A 20,166-nucleotide genomic window follows, 5' to 3' on the forward strand; every position below is an offset into this window, starting at 1 on the left:
AAGTTTTGAGAGCCACCAAATCCTCAAGGGCCAGTGTTTAGTTATCCTCATGGTCAAAGTCTGATCCTGGTATCCAGTCCATGCCTCCCCTCCCCAGCTGATGACTCTCATTGTTCCTTCTCCCTCTTTGCATCTCAGCAGAGGGCCTGGCTTCACGTTCCTGATGATCTCCTTGCAGTTACTGGAAGGCTGCTGCTAGGTCCCCCAAAGCCCTCTCCTGCCAGACCAGAAACACCCAATTCCCTCAGCCTCTTCTCACAGGACTCGTCCTCTGATTACCACAGGAACATTGCCCATGCACAGCTTGTTACATTTCTGATTTGCTTCCCTAATAATCTATTTCCCAGCCAACTTTGTTCTATAGCCTCACAACTTAGAGGCAATGGAGCATGCTAGCACTTTTCCTTGCCTGTTTTGAAAATCAACAAGGTCCCACTGTGGTGATTGCATAAATTACCATGTCTTCCTGGGAAAGGTTTTAGAGAGTTATTTCAAAATGACAGGTTCTGTGCTTTCCAGAAATCTGCACCAATATATTTCTGTATGCCCTGAAAGGGAAGGGGTCAGATGCTTAGCTGATGTAAGCTGTCACAGCACCATTACTCTTGTGGAACTTCGTTATTTTTTACTCCAGTTAAGAATCAGACCAACAATTTCTTGTAGGAGGCTAGCCAGCATTTCAAATCACAGCCTTGTTATTTTGGCAGCTTATCTCTGTGTACAGAAACCAATTATTGCTGGAATGCATTCATTTTTTTTTTTTTTTTTTTTTTTGTTCAGCTTCATTTTAAAGATTTAGCAAGCCATTCTTTCCACTGCGGTTCCTAGATTGCTTAAATAACGTGATAACTGAATAATCAGAAGGGATCACTTCGGTGAAGAAGTGGTGGGCATTTTCTTTTGAGCATTACCACACAGAAATCCTTAAATACCTCAAGACACACAAGCCATCTGCTTACATGCACTTAACAAGAAAAAAACCATTCCTCTACATTGTTTCCTTGAGATTTCATTTCACAATGAAGTCCCAGTCTGATCACCACAAAAAGTCTCCTAAAAATGCCCCCATCCTGAAGCTCTGCGCTTCCAGAGTTCTAAGAGCTTGTGGGAGCGGGCGGGCAGGAGCGGCTCACCCTGCCCCAGCCACCCTGAGCCGTGGGGCACCGATAGGCCAGGAATGCTGAAGCAGCCCAGCAATCACCCACATTAACAGTGATTACTAATTTCAGTTTCTTCCCTGAGCTCTGGGTCAGGCAAAAGCCACAGCCATAGTGGAAGAGGGAGAAAAACCAACCCCAAAGGAAAGGGTTTGAGAGGTTATAATCTTTGTCCTCCTTTCATCATTTATTTTCATATTTGGGTAAAGGAAGGAGGGCCTTCTAAATAACATTTGTAGAGTTTCGCCTTTTTTTTAAAATCAGTCTGCCATGTTCTTAATATAATCAATTTTTTTTCTCTATACTTCCATGCAGCCTGGGATGATATACTCAGTGCCACCAAACAACAGCATTAAGCATTAGCTGAGCTCAGTTTGTAATACTGCCCAGCCCTGTGCCTTCAAAAAAAAAATTGAGACTTCTCATTTTCAGCTCAAGGTCAAAGCAAAAACAATATTTTTAACCCTTCTTGGGGTGGAAAGGGGGGAGAAACATGCTATGCACAAAGCACTGTTCATACAGAACATAAGGAATGTTAGTTTCAGCAGCTGCTGCTTAAAAAGAGATCCAGAAAATTGGTTTCCATTTCGAACTTCATCACCAAGTGTCAGGACACTTGTGTCCTCTCCAGGCTCCACAAGAGCTGGGCACTGAGTGCTTCAGGACACGGCGCTCACTGCGCCCGAAGGCGGACGGGCACATCAGCAGCGCGGAGGTGTTGCGGGTGTGCAGTCACAAACACAAACTTCCCTGCACTCCAAAAAACAAAAAGCCATGTTTGCATCTCAGTTCCTTTTTTTCTTTTGTGTTTTTTTTTTTTTTTCATATATATATATTTTTTTATGTGACAGAAGAAAAATTTGCTTGAAAAATATTAAGCTTGTGTAGTTTGAAGTGGAAATGTTCTCTCGAACTCTGAAGCAGGCTGGTTTGATGCCTGGGTGCTTTGATGTATGTTTGGATCAGGATAGCTCTACAGTTTAAAACCACTCCTACCGAGTTCTCTTTTTGTGCTTTCTTTATGTACAACTGCATGTCTCCCAGCTCTGCAGAAGAGAAAGACTGTGTGGTCACAGAAGAAGTCAGCAAGAGAAATTAACATTCAGATGCCAATTGCCATTACACAAAGCTGCCCAAGTAGTGGGTTAGTAATGTCGGTAGGTGAGACAACTGCCCAGAGCCTGGGCTGTGAAAAGAATAAGGCTGCCCTGTTTTAAGCTGCTTTGCCAGAACCAGAGCAACTTTCTAGTGAAAAAACTACTCAAGTGGTCTGCTGGATAGATGATACGAGTTGCTCCGCTATCTTGCAGTGGTTCTGCCCTTGTGCTAATGAAGTGATTCACAGAGACAAGATACAAGGCAAAGCTACAAGCTGAGACAGGTTAACCTGACATCCCGCTCTGTGGTGCAACATAATGCTCACCCTTAAAAGAATCATCTTTCCAACTCTGTTGCTATTAGTATCATTGTCTCAGTCACTTACACAGCTGGAAAAGCCTCCTCACCCTGCTATCAAATAGTTTAGGAAGATTCTGTGAAAGACATGAAAAACATTGCACACCACTGCCAGAAGTCCCTACCAGCACAAAACCTGAAAAAACACCAAAAGGAAGCTTTTCCTGTTCTGCGCCAAGTCCCTGTGACTGTTCTGTATGATCCACAATTGGATGAATTCATAAATGATAGGCATTGGTGATTTGAAATGAAAACCCATGTATTGTGTGCTAAATAGCCATTTTAGAGATGAAATATTTGCTTAATCATATACGATTCAAGAAGAAAAATGAGACAATGCAACACAAGCAACTCACAGTTAGCAGTGGAAATATGATCAAACATATTATGCACATTGGGACCAAGCCAACATCTATGGAAACCAGTGAACGTAACTACCCACAGCTCCGCAGTCCCTGTCGTGCGAGGCCAAAACTCGCTGATGTATCTTAGCAAGTCTTTAATTTAAAAATCAGACACCTTGGTAAAAAGATCCAACTCAGTCCTTAATTCAAATACATCTTTCTAAAAAAGCTTATAAGAAGCTAAAGAAGCTTATTCTGCCATTCTTAAGTTTGGGTGCCTGTTCTGCAGCACCTGGACTTCACTGACAGCTTGGGGGATTGGTTCCCCCCCCCCCCGTGAGTGCCAGCCGAACACACAGGGTGCCGAGCACAGAGTGGTGAGATCTGGATGCAGAACCCTTTCCTACTCAAATGGAAACATGAGGTTTCAACTGTTTTCAATCCCACCATCTTCAGCACACTCTGCACCCCCTGAAAGGGCAGCTAGAGATTAGAGATGAGGGCTGTGATGGGGCTGCAGCAGCTACATGTGGCATGAAGCAGGGCCGGGGCCGTCCCCACTCCCGATGCTGACCCGGAGCCGCCTGCCTGCTGCTGTGCGATGAAATGTTTCATTTCATTCTCGTCAGGCACTGCAGTCTTGTGGAGCTACAGCTAATTATACAGGATTTATCTGTACGAAAACATGAGGATTAGGCAGGCAGGAAAGCAGCTAAAATTTATTTGGAGGCTTTGTTTAATAAAAAGGTATAAAAAACAGGATTTGTACAGAAACAAATCATTTCTGAAACACGTATCTAAAGGCGAGCGGGGGGAGGAGATTAGCATTCAGTTTATTCTTTCCTCCTACCCTTTCATGCTGCTGCCAGGGAAGAGAAAAAAGAGGGATCTGAACTTGCAGTGCAACGAGGAGCTGATAGCTCCCAGTACATGGAAGCTGCTGCTGCTTCCCATTGTTCCCGAGAGCCACACAGTCTGCGTAGAGCTAAAATTAATTCTTTTACCACTCTGTATTTCATACCAGATGTTTAGTTCAAGAGGAAGTCAGTCCCCATGGAGCTGGATCAAAACCCCATTCTTCAAGCCCTGAGATAACAAACACCAAGGACGCTGATGCTGAGCTGCAGGCAGTATCAGAGCCCTCCCCGGTTCCAGCAGTAGGATCAGTGTGATGCAGGATGGAGACGTGCAGGTGACAACGTACAGGCACTAAGGTCACCACAGCTCCCTCTGTGTGAGATAAACTAACACATTTATGCTGTAGACAGGAATGGTCCCCAGACCTCCAGGGGTACACCGCACACCCATGGAAGGGTTCATTTGGTTTTACAACTACAAGCAGCTGTGCAAGCAGCCCTTTTACTCATGCTGGACAAGATCTTCCCTTAATTGCAGCAAGAGATGAGAACACCTTAACTCAAACTTTTTCCTCCCTCTACACCTTGGACAAGAAGTTTCAGCTACAAATCACTTATACAACAAGTTTTAATCCCAACCTCTTATTTTACTCCCCTTAATTTTAAGGGAGATAACTATCTTTTTTCCTTAAAAAACGCCTTCCTCCCAAACTCTCCCTGTATTTTCTCTTCCAGCTTCTTAGTAACATCAGTTTCACTGTATACCAGCCATAATTCTTAACACACGTGAGGACCCACAGTACTTCATCACTTTCTCATCACTTTCCTATACAACACATTTGCATAAAAGAGCTTTGTAAGAATTCTCTTAAAACAACATTTTGCAGGTTAACCACAAAGCAGGATTTGATTCGTCACAGACTTTCACCACATTTACATTCCCTCACTGATGAAGGAGCACTGAACATCTCCATCTCGTTGCCGAGAGCGCAGCGCTCCCCGAGAGATTCGCAGCGACTCCCACACGTGCTGGCTCCACAGCACGCTGACAGCACCCTCTTCCCTGCACTTGCTCAACAGCTCACAGCGCGTTCTTGAAAAGAAGTTCTGCCACAGGATGACGCATAAGGAATAAAGTAGGTGCATAATGGAACAAATACTATCAAAAATACTCCTGGTTCCCCCTCCCTTCGCTGCCGTTTAACGTTCTGATGGACTGAAACTGAAGAACTGCAGACAGCTGCACTGGTAGCAGAATTGTTTGATACTGCTTTTATAGGCATCTGCTTTCTAATAAGTGCATTTATGGATTTATAATTGTCTTATAAACCCATTTGTGGGCAGGAGGCCCAATATTTCTTCTCTTCATTTAGATTTCAAGCTCTGAGAAGCACGGACTGAGTTTTTCCTCTGCATGGTGCTTATGGTTGGAACGAAGAACAAATCAAGTGATGAAGTGATTGTGAAAATGTTGTGTAGGGATCACCTGAAAAAGCTGACCAGCAGGGCCCTTTCTGTCCAGCACATACCTGGGCAGCCAGGTATGGAGGAGAACTGCCTTTTGCACAGCCCTTTTTAAAAGGGGTCAACTTTCCCTTCTTTCCAGCACTTAACAGATTACCTGCTCACTGGAGTCTTACAGCAAAGACAACAGTCGGTAGAGAATAACTGTGTCATGTTCTTTGTCTAAAATCTCAATTAAAAGATCAGTAATGACAAATCAGGAAGTGAGGGAAAATATGGTAATTTCCTAGTTTTATCTTTAAGTTTAAATGCAACTCAAATGTGTCCAGGTCTCATCTCTCTGGGGTACGTGGCATAGGGATGCAAGAATGTTTGGTAACTTTCATCCTGCAGAACAGAAAAACCTTGGGTGTCATTTTTGAGCTTTTGGGTTTCTAACATAGTTTAAAATTTTTGGCTAAGGTACTCCTGAAAATTAATTGAAAGAAGTGTTGTCAAAAGACAAGTTAATTCCCAAATTAAACAATTTGAATGTTCAAAAAGCCAGGTTTCACCTAGCAGGCAGTTCCAACAGCCCCCATTATCACAGGACAATACAGACCTTATCTAATTATATAATCAAATAGTGCTCTTGCTATTACATTTTCATCTCATTCCAGAGGTTGTTGAAGAGGTCTTAGAGAAAAAGGTTATTTTCTATTTGGTCTTTTTATTTTTGCTGCCAAGATGGAAATATCAGCAGTAAGGAAGGTGAGAGGAAGATGGAAGGAGCAGTTAGTGCTCCACAGAGAGCGCTGATCATAATGCTGTATACAAGCAGCATGATCAATAGAAAAACAAGCAAGGAACAGATAATTCTCAAACAGATGGTAGGAGAGACAGCAGCCAGCAGCGCTCTGCGCTGAGCTGCGCACCGTGCGGCATCCGCACAGCCAAGGGGCAACAACGAGAGCCCCCCCGCTGCAGTAACAGGGGGTCACAGACACCTGAAAGGTACAGAATAGTGTGCAAATGTGCCAGAGGCGATGCTGGCTGGGTTTTACATGTGCTTGTCTGCACACAGGTGTAAGCATGAAGGACTCTACCAGCACAGCGAGAGTTCTCCCAGTCCAGAAAGCATCTGAAATGCTGCAGTGAAGCTCCAAGGAGTTTTGTAACCCAAGTGAACTTGGAAATGATGATGAAGATTGTGTCAGAAAATGCTGCAAATAATGAAACGTAAAGCCAGGAAAGAATAAACTGAGCTGAGGCTCAGTGGTACGATAAGGATTTGTATAGATACAGCTGCACTGTTGGAGACTTTTCGGTGCTGTGCTGGCATTTCTGTACTCCTGGTAAAAGTAGCACCACTGGTGTGGTTACAGAAAGCTGTAAGGAAGTCCCAGTGTTGAACAGGTGTTAAAAATATAACAGCCTGCTGGGAGCATGGATTGAAAAGCCACAGGGAGAGGAATGGAATTTGCATGTGTGAGAACAGTGACAAAAAGCTGTGAGAAACCTGGGGTGAGCAGGTCTGGAGCTGGACCTTCTGCACTCCCTCCAGCAGCAGAACAGCATCAGCTGCTGTAAGATGGGCAGCCACACAATAACTTCACTCGTTCTCTGCAGGACAATACTGTCCAGAACGTGCCACAACATAACTAGTGACTCCATCAGATGATTCAATAAAAGTTACTGATTTCAGGTGAAAAGATCAGAGACGCAATGTTCACTTGTGACTGCATCTACCAGGAAAGCAAAATGTAAACTATTCCATTCTGATCCTTTCAGTGCGTCCCCATCCTGAAACAAATGCTGTTTACATTGCAGCAGACGTGGGCAAGGACCTAGAGAAGACTGCGAGATTTACAGACCTCTAGATACACACTCACTTTTGATTGAGAAGGCACAAAGCCTTAAAACAGTTCAGCACCAGTCTTAGCATCCATGTAACAGCAGCAGAAGCCATGTGGGTCAAGTTCTTTAACCAAAGAAAGTGGAAGTTATTCCAAATCTATTAACAGGCATGAACAGTTAGATGATGATAGCTCAAAAGAGCGCATCATCCTGCTGAATTTCACCCCATGAAACCTTTAACAGCAACAACCATTTTTAGACAAATGTTATTTCAGCTTCTACACAACCAGTTCCAACTTTGTGCGTGGTTAGTTCCCTAGCCCACCTTCTCAGGTCTGGAAGCCTTTATTACTGTTAGGACAGACACTGGGAAAAACTTTCTGACTTCAGTGATGGTATCTGAGCAGCACAGGCCAAATATCCCAGTCTGGCCCACAAATGTGTCAGAAAATACTCCCTTGGGCTATCACTGCTTGCAGTATCACCACTGGTAAGGTGGTGTTAGAATCAATGGTCCATCAGGAGACGTGGTGGCCCCAAAGCTCTAGGGCCTCACACAAAAAGCAGAGTCGCAGGGATGCACTCCCATCGCCTCCTTGCTCAAACATGCCCTTACAGCTGGGTCTCTTTGGGTTCAAGACCAGAAGATGGGTGTGAGCCCATATCCTCAGGTGTGTTAGAAAGATGCTGTCTCCTGTCCCCCCCACCACCACCGGTGAGCTAAGGCACAGAGAGCATCACCTTCAGCCACCGCCTCAGGCATTTGGTGATACAAGGCTCTGTAAAGGGCTTTTCTGCAAATCAGCATGAGTCATTCCTGCTGCATCTCACCTTGTTGCTGCTTTTGACCTGCCATGAGCATATTCCAGAGCTATTGTCATTGCTGCGTGATTCAATTAGCCCTCTCTCTCCACACACCCTAATTCTCTCATTTGCTAATTCTCTAGCCTGGAACAACAGATGCCTTCCTATCAAAACTTTCAGTGCAGAGTGCTGACATTTGGAGATAAACAGAAAAGCACTAGACAGGCAGCTAATTCTCATCTCATCCTGCTCAGAATTTCGATTACAATTTGCTTTTAAGATGTCTATCCACAGCACTAGCAGGGAGATACGTCAGACATGCCGCGCTGCTAATAAAAAGACAACATCGCACTTTGCATGTCAAACAACAGCGCAGATAGGTTCAGAAATTTCACAGCACACGTAAAATCCTATTAACAGCACCTCCATTTGAAGACCTAATTTGAAGCTGCAGCACAAGCTCATTCTCCAAACTGATTATGGCACTACGGAACACGTTTATCCCTCCAGGTCTGAAGATTTTATTTAAGATCCCTGACCCTGGAGGCCAAAATTCAGTAAACCTTGTGGCAGGCACAATAATTAGACGTGCCAGAGCAGGCTCCCCGCACTCTCACTGCACTGACTTCTTCACTTCACCCGGCACTCACTTCCCAAGCACTAAGCAACGCAGCCAGGCTTACACGAAGTGAGTGCAAGCACTTAAACCCCTTACAGGCAGGGCGGGAATATCTACAGAAAACAATACGGTGCTCTGCTTACTAGTAAGGTCCAAAACATGAGGAATGGCAAGAACGCACTAGCACAGCTTATGGCTGGCTCACAAAAATTGTCTCTGACAGCAGACACGTGTAACTCCAGTCTGTGCTCAGTTTGAAGCACCTCCCAGGCTTGGGGAGCTCATTAAGCTAATGAGTCTGAAGGCTTCACACATCCTATGTCAACCCAAAGCTCTCAGGTGCATGACAAGCTGAAGGGTCAGCAAAAGCTGCAGCTACTCCTGGTTCAATGGTTTGGTGACCAGGCTCAAGCCTGGCAGTTTGTCAGCATGGTGCTTCAGAAACCTGGCGAGAAGCAGCTGTGAGCACACGGGCCTTGGAGAGGCAGAGCCTTGCCCAGACGGCTGCACTGAACGAAGCGGCAGGAGGAGCAGGAGGCAGCGCTGCAGCCCCGTGTCACAGCAGTGAGCACAGCCTCCTCAAGGTCCTGCACAGCCACACACGCAGTTCAGCTGGCTTCAGATACATCCTCTTCCAAAGTTCTGGTTAATGGCAGGGGTGTCCCAGAGGCCATTGATGCAGCAGCTCTAGCAAAGCCTTAAGAGATTTTCCTGCCTCCAGTAGAGTTTATCACCTACTTTTGGAAGCCCCCAGAATATTCCTGACAAACTTCTTGTAGCTGAAAAGTGTTTGACAGACAGGTTGCGTGTCCATGGGATAGATCAGGTTGTGCTGTACAACAGGTATTTACAACAGATTTCCCTAAGAGCTATAATTCCATACAAGTTCTCCCTCCCACACCTTATTTCAAAGCAATACTTTGAAGACTCTCTACTAGCAGTCTATCAAAGACATTTTTCAAGAGTGCTTTGAAAAAATACTAAGCAATAAAAGCTTATTTGTCAAACAGCATTACCTCCTTGGTTGCTGGAATTAAAGTGCTTTATTGTCATACAGAGACAAACAAATGGCTTTTACCCCACTCTCTGCAGAGGTACCAGGCTTATCCCAGCCTAACTATGGCCCCTTTTATTAAAAGTCCTTGTTAAAATACCATCGGTATCTCATTGCCAGAGCAGGCACCGCCCAAGTGAAAGCCAGTCAGCTAAGTAGAATATATCTGATGTTGATTCTATTGGGCAAGCCATGAAGTCAGACTGATCGGTATTTATGAGCACTGCAGGTATTTTCCTCCCCAAGCAGTTTAATAGATTTCTACCAGAGAATTCGTGCCATTTCTCACATGCCATATAACATGCCTCTGCCCTACACTCTGGCAGTTTATAGTGACTTCTGTATATCAGCAGCAATTGATGCTTAGTCCAACTTGGCAATTTTCAATGAATCACTTTCCTATATCACAATAGTGTTCTGAGATTTGTTTTAACATTAGAGAACAAAGCAGCTAGTTGCAGGTTCTTGAAACTGTGTTCAGCTCAACAGCTGCCTGCATAAAGTAGCAGTCTGAGTACAAGAACAACAAAAAACGGGGTAATAGAACATTCCTTCATAAAGCCATCACGATGTTTGTTATTAAAGTATCAGTAGAAAAGCAGGGTATGGCACAAAATGAAACAGGAGTCCAGCACTTTGTACCAACACTTGTGCAAGGCTGCAGACCAAGCAGGTTACTGGGGAGAAGAGCTAGATCCAAGCAGAATGTGACTTATGGAAATAGAGAAGATACTTTTGCACAATTTTATCTCAAAGTGTGAGCAGCTTGGTCGAAGCCGCTGTCTTCACCCCCAGCACATTCTTACCACATGTTTGAGAGGAAAACGTTGTTAATTAAAGCAGGAGCCTGATAAACCAAAGGAAGCATTTACCTAGAAGGCAATTAGGACGTTCTCCTTCCCCTTACCCAATGTTTTGTGAAACAAACATGAGCTTTGCTGCCGATTACAGACTTCTTCATAAACAAACATGGCTCAGAGATCGCCAGGTGCAGTTTGGTGTCACCACTTCCGAGCACTTAAAGGAGCATCCCTGACCCCCCGGAGGTCGTGCCTGCTCCCCCCTTTGTAAGCACTGCTGCAGGAACATCACGGCCACTGCTCTACCGACAGCAGCCTCACACCCCACGAGTCTGGCTGTTTGCACACACCTGCTCGCCTCTTGAAACTAAGGGTCTATGATGTGCTGCCGCACCCTGCAGCTTCTGCACCTCTCCACAGAAGATTCTGCCTTATACCACGTCTTTATTCCCAAGGCATTCTCACTACCTCAGGCTGGATTTTCAGAACCACCTGATCAGGAAAGCATCATCTGGATTTCTAAGGCCTACCTGAGCCCAGCTGCTTCACAGTTGCCAAAGGGTGCAACGAAGAGGGGGAAGTGTGCTGTGCTCAGCAAGCCTGTCAGACAGACATAGCTTTGATCCAGGATTTTGAGCAATGCTCAACATCAGGTTTTAGGTGGTATTGACATGCTTACCAGTGCAAACTTTTCAGATTGGGATTTATGCCAAGGCAATCTCAGAACGACATGAAAACCAAACAGGAACTTAATGACAGCAGTGCCTGGATGTTGGCATTAGGTACATAAATGCCCATGCAGGTATTGCCAGCTGTCTGGGTATTCACTTCTATTTTCCACATTATTTTCCTCAGAGGTAGCTTTGCCCCTCAGCATCCTCATTCCCACTGATGCCTACTGAACTTGGGGTTCTCAGAGACTGACACCCATTTTCCTCAGGGATCTGCAAACACCACACGTCTGAGGCGCCACACTGCCTATCAGAGTCTACAGTCCTCCTTGGAAACTGCTTTTCCAATACTCTTTGTTACAGAGCTACGCACCCTTGAAGAAGTCTACAAAGCCCAGGTAGGTTGGGAAAACATAAAGGGCAAGGGAAAGAAACCAAACTCTGCCTAGAAGGGGTGACCTAGCCAGAGACAAACATCTGGGAGCATCTCTCCAGTCTAACAGCTCTGAATGTTAAAAGAAGAAACCTCTCATCCGTGCCATATAGTTTATCCTGTTACTTGTAGCTGAATCCATTTTAAAATTATGTTCTCTTCTTGGCACTTGTACCCTTCACACAGCGGTAGCTGATTATCACAGCCACTCTTAGTTGCTGTTTATCCAATTGAAACATTTTGTTCTTTTAATCTTTCCTTCTAAGTTTTTCAAGCTCCTTAATCATTTTGCTGTACATCCCTGGCTTCATTGTAATACACAGCTTGCTGGCATTTTGGTACTCTTGATAATAACACTTGTAAGTTAATAGAGCCATGCCAAGAATGAATCTGCCCAAATTTAGATGCATATTTAAGAGGCCAAAAATCTATAATCCCTCTTCAAACAACACTGGTAAGACTGCACCTAGATTTCTGCATTCACGTTTCACAGCTAAATGCTGAAACTTTTAGGCTGATTAATGACTTAATTATTTTAAAATTAAAACATGGATGGTTCCATGGTTCCCCTCACTTCTTGCCAGCATGACTTGCTACAAACTCGGGCCAAACTGGCTTTCATCTACCATTCCCAGATTTCTGTCACCTCCCCCCACTTCCCAAGTCCCAGCTCCTGCCCAACTCAGGCAGCTCCTGATGGGGACGCTGCCCCTGGGAAGCTCAGCCAGCAAGGAAGCCTTGGTCCTTCTCAGGCAAAGACCACGTGTAAGCTTATTTTCTTAAGAAAATAAAAAGTAACGCTTGAAGAAGAGTTCCTTTTTATTTACTTTCAGCTTTCTAACCTTTCTAGCAATGCCTTTAAAATTACTTTGCCTTCACACCGCTCACACCGCTCCGCAGCTGTGTGCTGCACACAGTGAGAAGTGCCCCAGGGTAATGCTGAATGCATGCCAAGCATGCAGGAATTCATGCACCTGTGCAGTGCCTACTCCAGAACAAACCAACTGAAAAACCAGGTAAACTTGCAGGAAGAAAATTCTTCGCTGTCCTAGCTGAACACAATTGTGCCTTATTGCAGCCATTTAAATTCCAGAAAGAATGTGTTTTCAGAGGCAGCACACTGAATCACGTAGACAAAAAAAGCTGCTTGAGGCTGTCCATTTCTTCTGGCTGTCAGAGTTTTTCAGTTTGGTTTTATAGTTTTCTTTGGCTCTATAAAATACTATGACATCCTGCTGCAGACCTCTGGCTTGCTATCTATTCCATTTTTTTTTTCTGACTAAGTGAGATGCCACTTTGAAAGGCACTGAGGCGTCCCTGCTAAATTACACCCAGTTTGTGCAGACAAGCATGTAGTGAATTTACTCCTACTAGTTCGACGTTTAATTCAGATCAGGCCTGGGACAACACGCTGCTGACAGAAGACCCATGACAGGCTAGACAGACAAGGCAGGGAGGCGCTTGCAGCGCCTGCTGCTGCGGAGCTGGATGTGCGCATTGACCCTGGGCAGCACGGGGCAGGCAGACACACGGGAGCAGTGCTCGGAGCACCCGCATCACGTTCCATGCGGACCTCTACCTTGTACAGTTTAGAAGGCAGCTCTGCTTTTCACCTCTTTTGATGTCTTTGTTCTACCTTTGCAGAGCAGCTCACTCTTACCACATTTATTCATTTTGCCCCCCAAAGCTTTGCTTTCCCTCTAGTTGAACCTGTTTAATCAAATGTTTGGGGAAAGGAAGGGAAGCCAGCTACCTCAGAGCTGCAGAGCTACCACACCAGCAGGTGCCAGCCTGTAAGAGTGCGTTTTTTTCCTGCTTTTAAAGAGCTTTTATATTTTACAACATATTTTAAGCTCCTCTACCTAAAATTATTTCAGTTAGAGAGAAACGAACATGTATTTCTTAAATTCAGTATTTACTGATTATTGAACAATTGCCTTTTTTTTTTTTTTTACAGTAGACAAAGACCTAATGCAGCAAATTCGCAGTATGGTAGGTCAAGTTAAAGAAAAACTAAAAATAAACAATATAATTGGGTGTAACTCTACCTAAACCTGTGTGCAGCCATGCCCCCTGCACCATGCAGCTTTGGAGGCCTGGGGGCAGCCCTGCTACAAGGGAGAAATTTCCCCATTTCAGCTCAGCTAGAAAGGCACATCGCTCTTCATGGAATAGAAATATGCCAGGTGACCAAAGACCGCGGATCAGCCTGCCAGTAAGCCACGCCATGGGGATAGCATTGTCCCCACGGGGCAGCTGGCCCCTCTGCCCCAGTGAATGTGGGCAGGTTTGCCCAGTGACTGCAGGACCTCCTTTCAACCCCCCCCCCCCCCCCCCACCCTCAGCTGAGATAGCTGAGATGCCGTGCTGATTTTTTTCCCCCATCTGAATGAGAAAAATGGTACAAATAGACAGTGCTATGAAAAGCAGCATGGCTGGGAGATGGCCAGCCTCAGGTGACATCAGTAATGGGGGCGAGGGAGAAGGGTAGAAAATGTACTCTCATGTACTACAGATATTGTTCTTCAGAGACAAATGACACCAGCAAACACCAGCTCCCTGCCAAGATATAAATATCAAGCTGCTGATACAAGCCTGCCTTTGCTGGTCACGAGTTCAGCGATTCAGAAACGACACCAGAGGAGGGGAGCAGAATTACAGATGTTGACTCCAATGTTGCCCACAGCAAAGGAGCTGAGGGGTCTATTTATTTGCCAGGAATAGCAGCATCATTACTAAAAAAAACTCCAGGATGACATTGAGCTGTTTAAGTTGCACCAGTTTGCTTCTTTTAAAGATAATATCAGACTTTGCCTGGAAACATGCTAAACAACAGCCATTTTTCAAACCCAAAGAGGCTGAAATAAAAGCAACATACTCTACACTCAGGCTGCTTTCAGTGCCTTTTTTTTTTTTTTTTAATTTTAGCAAAATACTTACCATACACCTTCAAGCTGACCAGCAAGAGCAACCATTTCTTATACACTGCACTGAGAGAGCTTTCACACAAAGTGTATTTCGGGATTCCCATTGAGAAAGATCCTGCATGCAGTTCAGTACATTATTAATTAAATCAGACATGCCAAACAAGAAGTGAAAAGGAAACACTTTGAGCAGCTATCCTGTCAGTCTGCAGTAAAAGGAGAGCTGGCAGCTGAGATGCAGACGTTCCTGGAAGAGCAGCTTCTGTGGTGCTAATCCAATCTCAGATATTCAAATGCTTTGATTTTCACAGCCATCAAAAACCTCAGCCGAAAAGAGAAATGGATGCATTAGCCAGACAAAGTCAGAGAGCATTAGAATGACTGAAAAGATGCAAAACTACAGGAGTGGAAGACCACAGTTTATCCTCAGTACAACAGGACAACACGCGGCTTGTTACTGCGGGCCCAATGTACCAAATTTAACTCTGCGCGTAGGACTGTGAGCCTCCCCAGTGTATTTGCAGCTACATTTTAAATGAGTAGTCTATAAGTTACATCCCAGCATCTGGAAAAAACAGTACGTACAGGTCTGAAGGGAGTGATTCAAAACGTGGACAAGCGTGCAGTGGAGCTTTCCAGCACGTGCAGACGACAGCCGGGCTGTTACCCAGCATTTCGCACAGGCTGGCTGCCTGAGGGGATGCGGTCTGGAAGGGGAGGGCATGGGTTTGGTTTGGATTTTGGTTTCTTTAAGCAAAGAGTCACAAGCTGTAACACCTTTGGGACAATTAGACACTCCTCTTCCCAATGGGCTCATTTAGACACCTGAGTGCTGTACACAGGCACACACCCACAGGAGGACACGGCCGTGAAACAGAAGATCCCCTCCTCTTCTGCTGCAGGGATCCAACATGACCACAGGTACTTCATGTGGAAACATTACCAAAGCCGACTGGCTGTATCACTTGGGAGTTAAATCAGCCCCCTGAACATCTTTCTGCAGGGTGTACATAGATCCTGTCATGCTAAATGCAACCCACTTCTTCCCTTATGGGCAAGTATTCAGCTAATATTTCAGAACAGCAGTTGGGTACCAGCTGAAATCTACAGGTCTTCGCAGCTCAAATTGCACAAGATTTTTTAAGAAATTGTTATAGTTGTCCTGAATCACACCAAGAATATGAGCAAACCAGAAGGCGGAATATGAACTGACAGTAGGAAAACAAAAGTCTAAAAAAATCAGCCAATTTTCACTCTATTTATGGTTGTATTTGTAGATAGACTTTTTTTTCCTGATTTAAACAAGCCTTAGATATGCTGAGGAAGACTGCACACCTTGTTACTGTTGTGGATTTAAAAGTGGACCGAATGGTTTAGAGGTTCAGTTTCATAGTTCTATCACGTAAAATCTGTCTGGCAAGGTGGGAACAGAAAATGGGAAGGACACCATCCATACTTGTGAAATAAAATTATTCCATTCCTATTAATCAGTGCAACAGTTATTTGTAGCGATCACATTTCATCCAGTCATTTATTCATAATATTTGGGTGTTCATCCACTTGTGTAAGATGTCTTCATTAAGTACGATCACCACTCTGTGCAAAGAAATTCCAAGCTACATTATTCAAAAAGTAAATTAATGATCGTTGGTCTTCAGTTCCATTACTTTGCAATGGAAATCCAGCTCACTTCTGGATCACCTCTTCAAAAACAGGAATTGCTTGCTAATACAGGAACTGGAAGAAGCATGCACATGCAGGAGGTAAATAAACGCTGAACATGCCCTGAAGTGGACGCCCTAGCAGAAAGCTGCAACCCCAGTGCCCCTTCAGCGGCACCAGCCCTGCCCCAGAGCAGCCCAGCAGTGGCTGCGCACCCGCAGGACACCCGCAGCCCGTGGGTGTGCTGGGCTGTGCTGCACCCTGCCACCCGCCCAGCTCACAGCTGCTGAGAGGGCTTAGATCTGTTCAGAGATGTTATAAATTGTGATTTGCTGTTTATTTAATGAAATTCATTGAGACTAATCCTCATTTTCTAGCAAGTGTAAAAAAAGTTCCATTTAATTAAAATTAATGACCTTCATGCCTACAAAAGATTTTCAGGCTTGGAGGATTAGATTTAACACTTTGAAAGAGGCAAGCACACATGCGACGTTCAATTAAATAGAGAAAAATCTCTGAAAAAGACCACCATTTCTGTTGATACTTTAAACTTTTCCTTGAAGGGGGAAAATATATAGTCATTAGAGAAAAATTCACGTTTGCTAGTACTGGCTCCTCTGCAATCACAAAAATGTGTTTGTACTTTAATTGCTTCCAGTAAATGTACTGAAATAACATTCACCACTTTTTAATTTCCATTTTTCAGAATTAATATCACAAAGAAAAAAATGGATATAATGTCATTAAAAAGGCTTTCTTAATATGTGGCATTTCAGACATGGCAGATTTTAGAAGCTAATGGCAAAATTAAATTAAAGGTTCTGACATAAAACATGGAGATTAAGCAAATAGTGAACTACATTTGGCTGTGAAACATTTCCCTCATACAAAGCCTATACTGCATACTGTTATCTCTATGTACAATTTATTAGAGGAAAGTCATTAAAATCCTCTTTAAATTGAACTCTAGAAATTACTTGCAAAGTTGATGGATAGTTAGATTTAAAGAAAAGAACATACACTCAAGAGAAAATTTTGATTTCAAAAGTTCTCTTCATCTCAGGAAAAAAAAAAAAGTTTCACTTTGGCAAAATTAAGACAAAATACCACAGCTGCTCGTTCCACTCTGTAGGCATACTCTAAGCATAACAGGCCCACGGAGCAGCACCAGTTCCTTTATTACTGAACCTGCCAGTACTGCTGCTCACGCTAAGTGGGAAAGTTGTGGGTTTTTGATGGAAGCTCAGGACAGACCTGCCTTCACACCTCAGCACACCAAGCAGCAACTAGGTGCCGGGAGGGGGGCACTGCTCCGCTTCCTCCCCTTCAAACTGAAGGGCTCAGCCCTGGAGGAGAAGCCACCGCCGCCCCCCAGCCACGCAGCCCTGGACCCTGGGGACAGGTACAGCCCCAAGGCACAGGCCGAGGCCACACGAAGCTCGCCTGCTTCACTGTGAAGGTAAGCAGTAACATTTATTTGTAAGCAAGTTAGCGTGCATACTTTGCTGTGTTCCTGATTTGCAGTGGGGAGCTGTTAATGAAATAATACATTTCTGCTGTAGGTAGATGCCTGTATTTTAGGCTGAGTATCACACTGAAATTCTGAATTCCCTCTATTTAAATTACTGTGGTAAAGCAGAACATGACAAATTGATGTGTGGGAGTTGAGTATTCTTAATTTTCTAATTAGTGTTTAAAAAATACCCCCCTCAAAAAAAAAAAGCTTGTAACTAAAAGCCCAGCAAATACAAGAACAACTTTAATACCATACTCAGGCTAACGAGAAACTGAATTCCTCACCACCACTCTCAGTACTGTCCTTTCTGGGGCCATATTCAGCCCCTACCATTCACCCGAGATACTAAAGACTATATTAAATGCAAGCTTTTAAGTCTAAAGTAAGCTTAAGTCTAAAACTATAGCTGCTTTCCATACTGATACAATTTTCAAACAGGAGAAAAAAAAAGTTCCGCTTCTCTAAAGCCCCCCATTTCATTTTGTGTTGCATTTTACTTATTAATCACTGTTGAAGAAAGTTTCTCATGGCCCAGCTGATAATCTTCACAGCTTGTTGAATTTCGCCAAGCTGCAAATGTTTTATATATTTTCTCATTTATTTTAAAAAGTAACTTTCAAAAATTTCTCCTGAAGCAGCATCTGTGTTTGCATATATTTTAATTTCTTCCCTGAAGTTTACTTGTTAGTGGCTTTTCCTTCTCCACACTTCAGTGATAAAATCTGAGGCATAAATGCTTTTTACCATGCTGTCGTTTGGGTTTAAGGAAGGAACTAAATCCGCATGAGCTGCGTGCCATTGCTCCTGTACCCCGCCGGCAGCAGCCCCAGCACCTCGCTGCAGGGCCACAGGCTCAGGACAAGGACAGGGGAGCTTCTTCCCTCTATAGGATCAAAACTTACAAAATGCAAGGTAACAGATTCAGAAGAGGTTTCTGAAGACTTGCTTACCATCCCCCTTAAAAACAGAGACTTGAAATCAGAGACCCCTGCCAACACCAACTCTCAGGCCTTGTGCAGGCAGTCAGCAAGGCTTTATCGGGCGGCACAGAGAAACGCAGCACAGAGCAGCTGGGGCTCAGCGCGACACGAGCTGCCTGCCTCCTGTGCACCCTGAACAGGTAAGGAAGCTGGGTAGCAGCTCGGACTGGGGTAGCCTCCAGAGGTAACAGGAGACCCTTAACCCTGCCCAGATACATATAGCTACGTGGGGACTTCTGGCTGGTGAACCCGAGCTGGGAGCATGATGGAGCACCGAGGCAGTTCAGCAGTCACTCAAACCAGTGAAACCAGGGCATGAAGTGGGGGTGACTGGTCTGAGGCTGCTCCAGAGAACCTAACACAGACACCCAGAACAAGGCAGAAGAGCTGAGGTCTGTAGGAATTTTCCTGTTCAAGAAGCCTGTAATTACTTAATGATTTTGTAAAAATTTAAGTCTATATTTGTTTTCTTTAGGAAAATTAACCAAGTTTTACTTGGCTTGAAAATGTTGGAAGGCTACACTTAACATAACTTGGTCAGATTTTAAAAGTAATGCTTTCTTTCTTCCTAAAGAATTTTATAGGGACACATTTCATCCCTGTAAAGTTTCAGGTATTCCACATACACGCATTTTGTGTGCAACATGCTTCCCCAACTACTTATTCCTCAGCCAGTTGCTTGTAACCAGCAACTAAAGCAAAGCACTAGTCATGAGGCTGAACGAGTTAGTAAAGTCTCCAGTATCCAGCTTTGCACAGATCATTCACCCTGAAGCTCAAGAAAAATTCTTGAGGCCCTTTGCTGAAATAGATCCCAATTACCCATCACTGCTAATTACTTTCCAATGCATTTAGGACAGCAGTCATGAATCATAGCCTCATCTGCTCATTTCCAGAGCTCGATGCAGTACCAGGGGCTCTCAGGAACATCTTCAGGGAGCACCGAGATGTAACAGCTGCCCCAGAAAGCTCTCTAATGGAGCTAGGAAAAGAGCCTTATAAAAGCATACTCATGAACTGATCCAAAGGCAATTTTGTTCCAGCATCTAAACAGTTCTTCAAAACAGCAGCATTAAAATTTAAAAGAAAGAAAACTCAGACAAACCTTTCCTCAGCCTGGCAGCTTTAACAAGTCACAGGTTCCCAGAGATCACACCTTGGTCCCAAAAGCCCTCTCCCTGCCCGTGAGGCCCTTTTATACCTCCCTGAGGGAGCTGCACCGGCCCCTGCCCACCCCGGTGCCAGGTGCCTGCTCTTAGTCAATCAACCCAACCATGGCCGGGGGTCAGGCTCCTGTTGGAGCTGTTACCCGCTGCCACACTCGGAGGACTCCGATCGTGGGTCTGCAATTCACACTGCTAATTTCCACTACAGGTAGCTAATCTTCCGAAATGATCTTCAAAAGCCAGCAGTGCTCTCGGGCTTCTGGAATTATTGTGCCACTGCTGAGCAAAGCCAAGTAGCTTGTAATTTTCCATGCATGTACTTTGATTTCAAAATCCGACATAGTAGATAAGCGTTAGTTGAAATAATTGCAGAAACTGCTTCTACTAAAGCATCTTTAATACAAATGAGGTATCATTAGCAGCA

General features: G+C 44.4%; 1 long non-coding RNA gene across 2 annotated transcripts in view; it reads right to left on the reverse strand.

The window, feature by feature from the left end:
• LOC118173944 overlaps positions 1-19,736 on the reverse strand; it is a 58,303-nt gene extending 38,567 nt beyond the window's left edge. For both annotated transcript variants that reach the window (XR_004754460.1, XR_004754461.1), the window contains exon 1: positions 19,682-19,736. This is a non-coding gene — a long non-coding RNA (uncharacterized LOC118173944). The remainder of the gene's footprint in view (positions 1-19,681) is intronic.
• Between the last annotated feature and the right edge of the window lie 430 nt (positions 19,737-20,166).

Source organism: Oxyura jamaicensis, chromosome 13 (genome assembly GCF_011077185.1).
Source record: "Oxyura jamaicensis isolate SHBP4307 breed ruddy duck chromosome 13, BPBGC_Ojam_1.0, whole genome shotgun sequence".
NCBI classification, from domain to species: Eukaryota; Metazoa; Chordata; class Aves; order Anseriformes; family Anatidae; genus Oxyura; species Oxyura jamaicensis.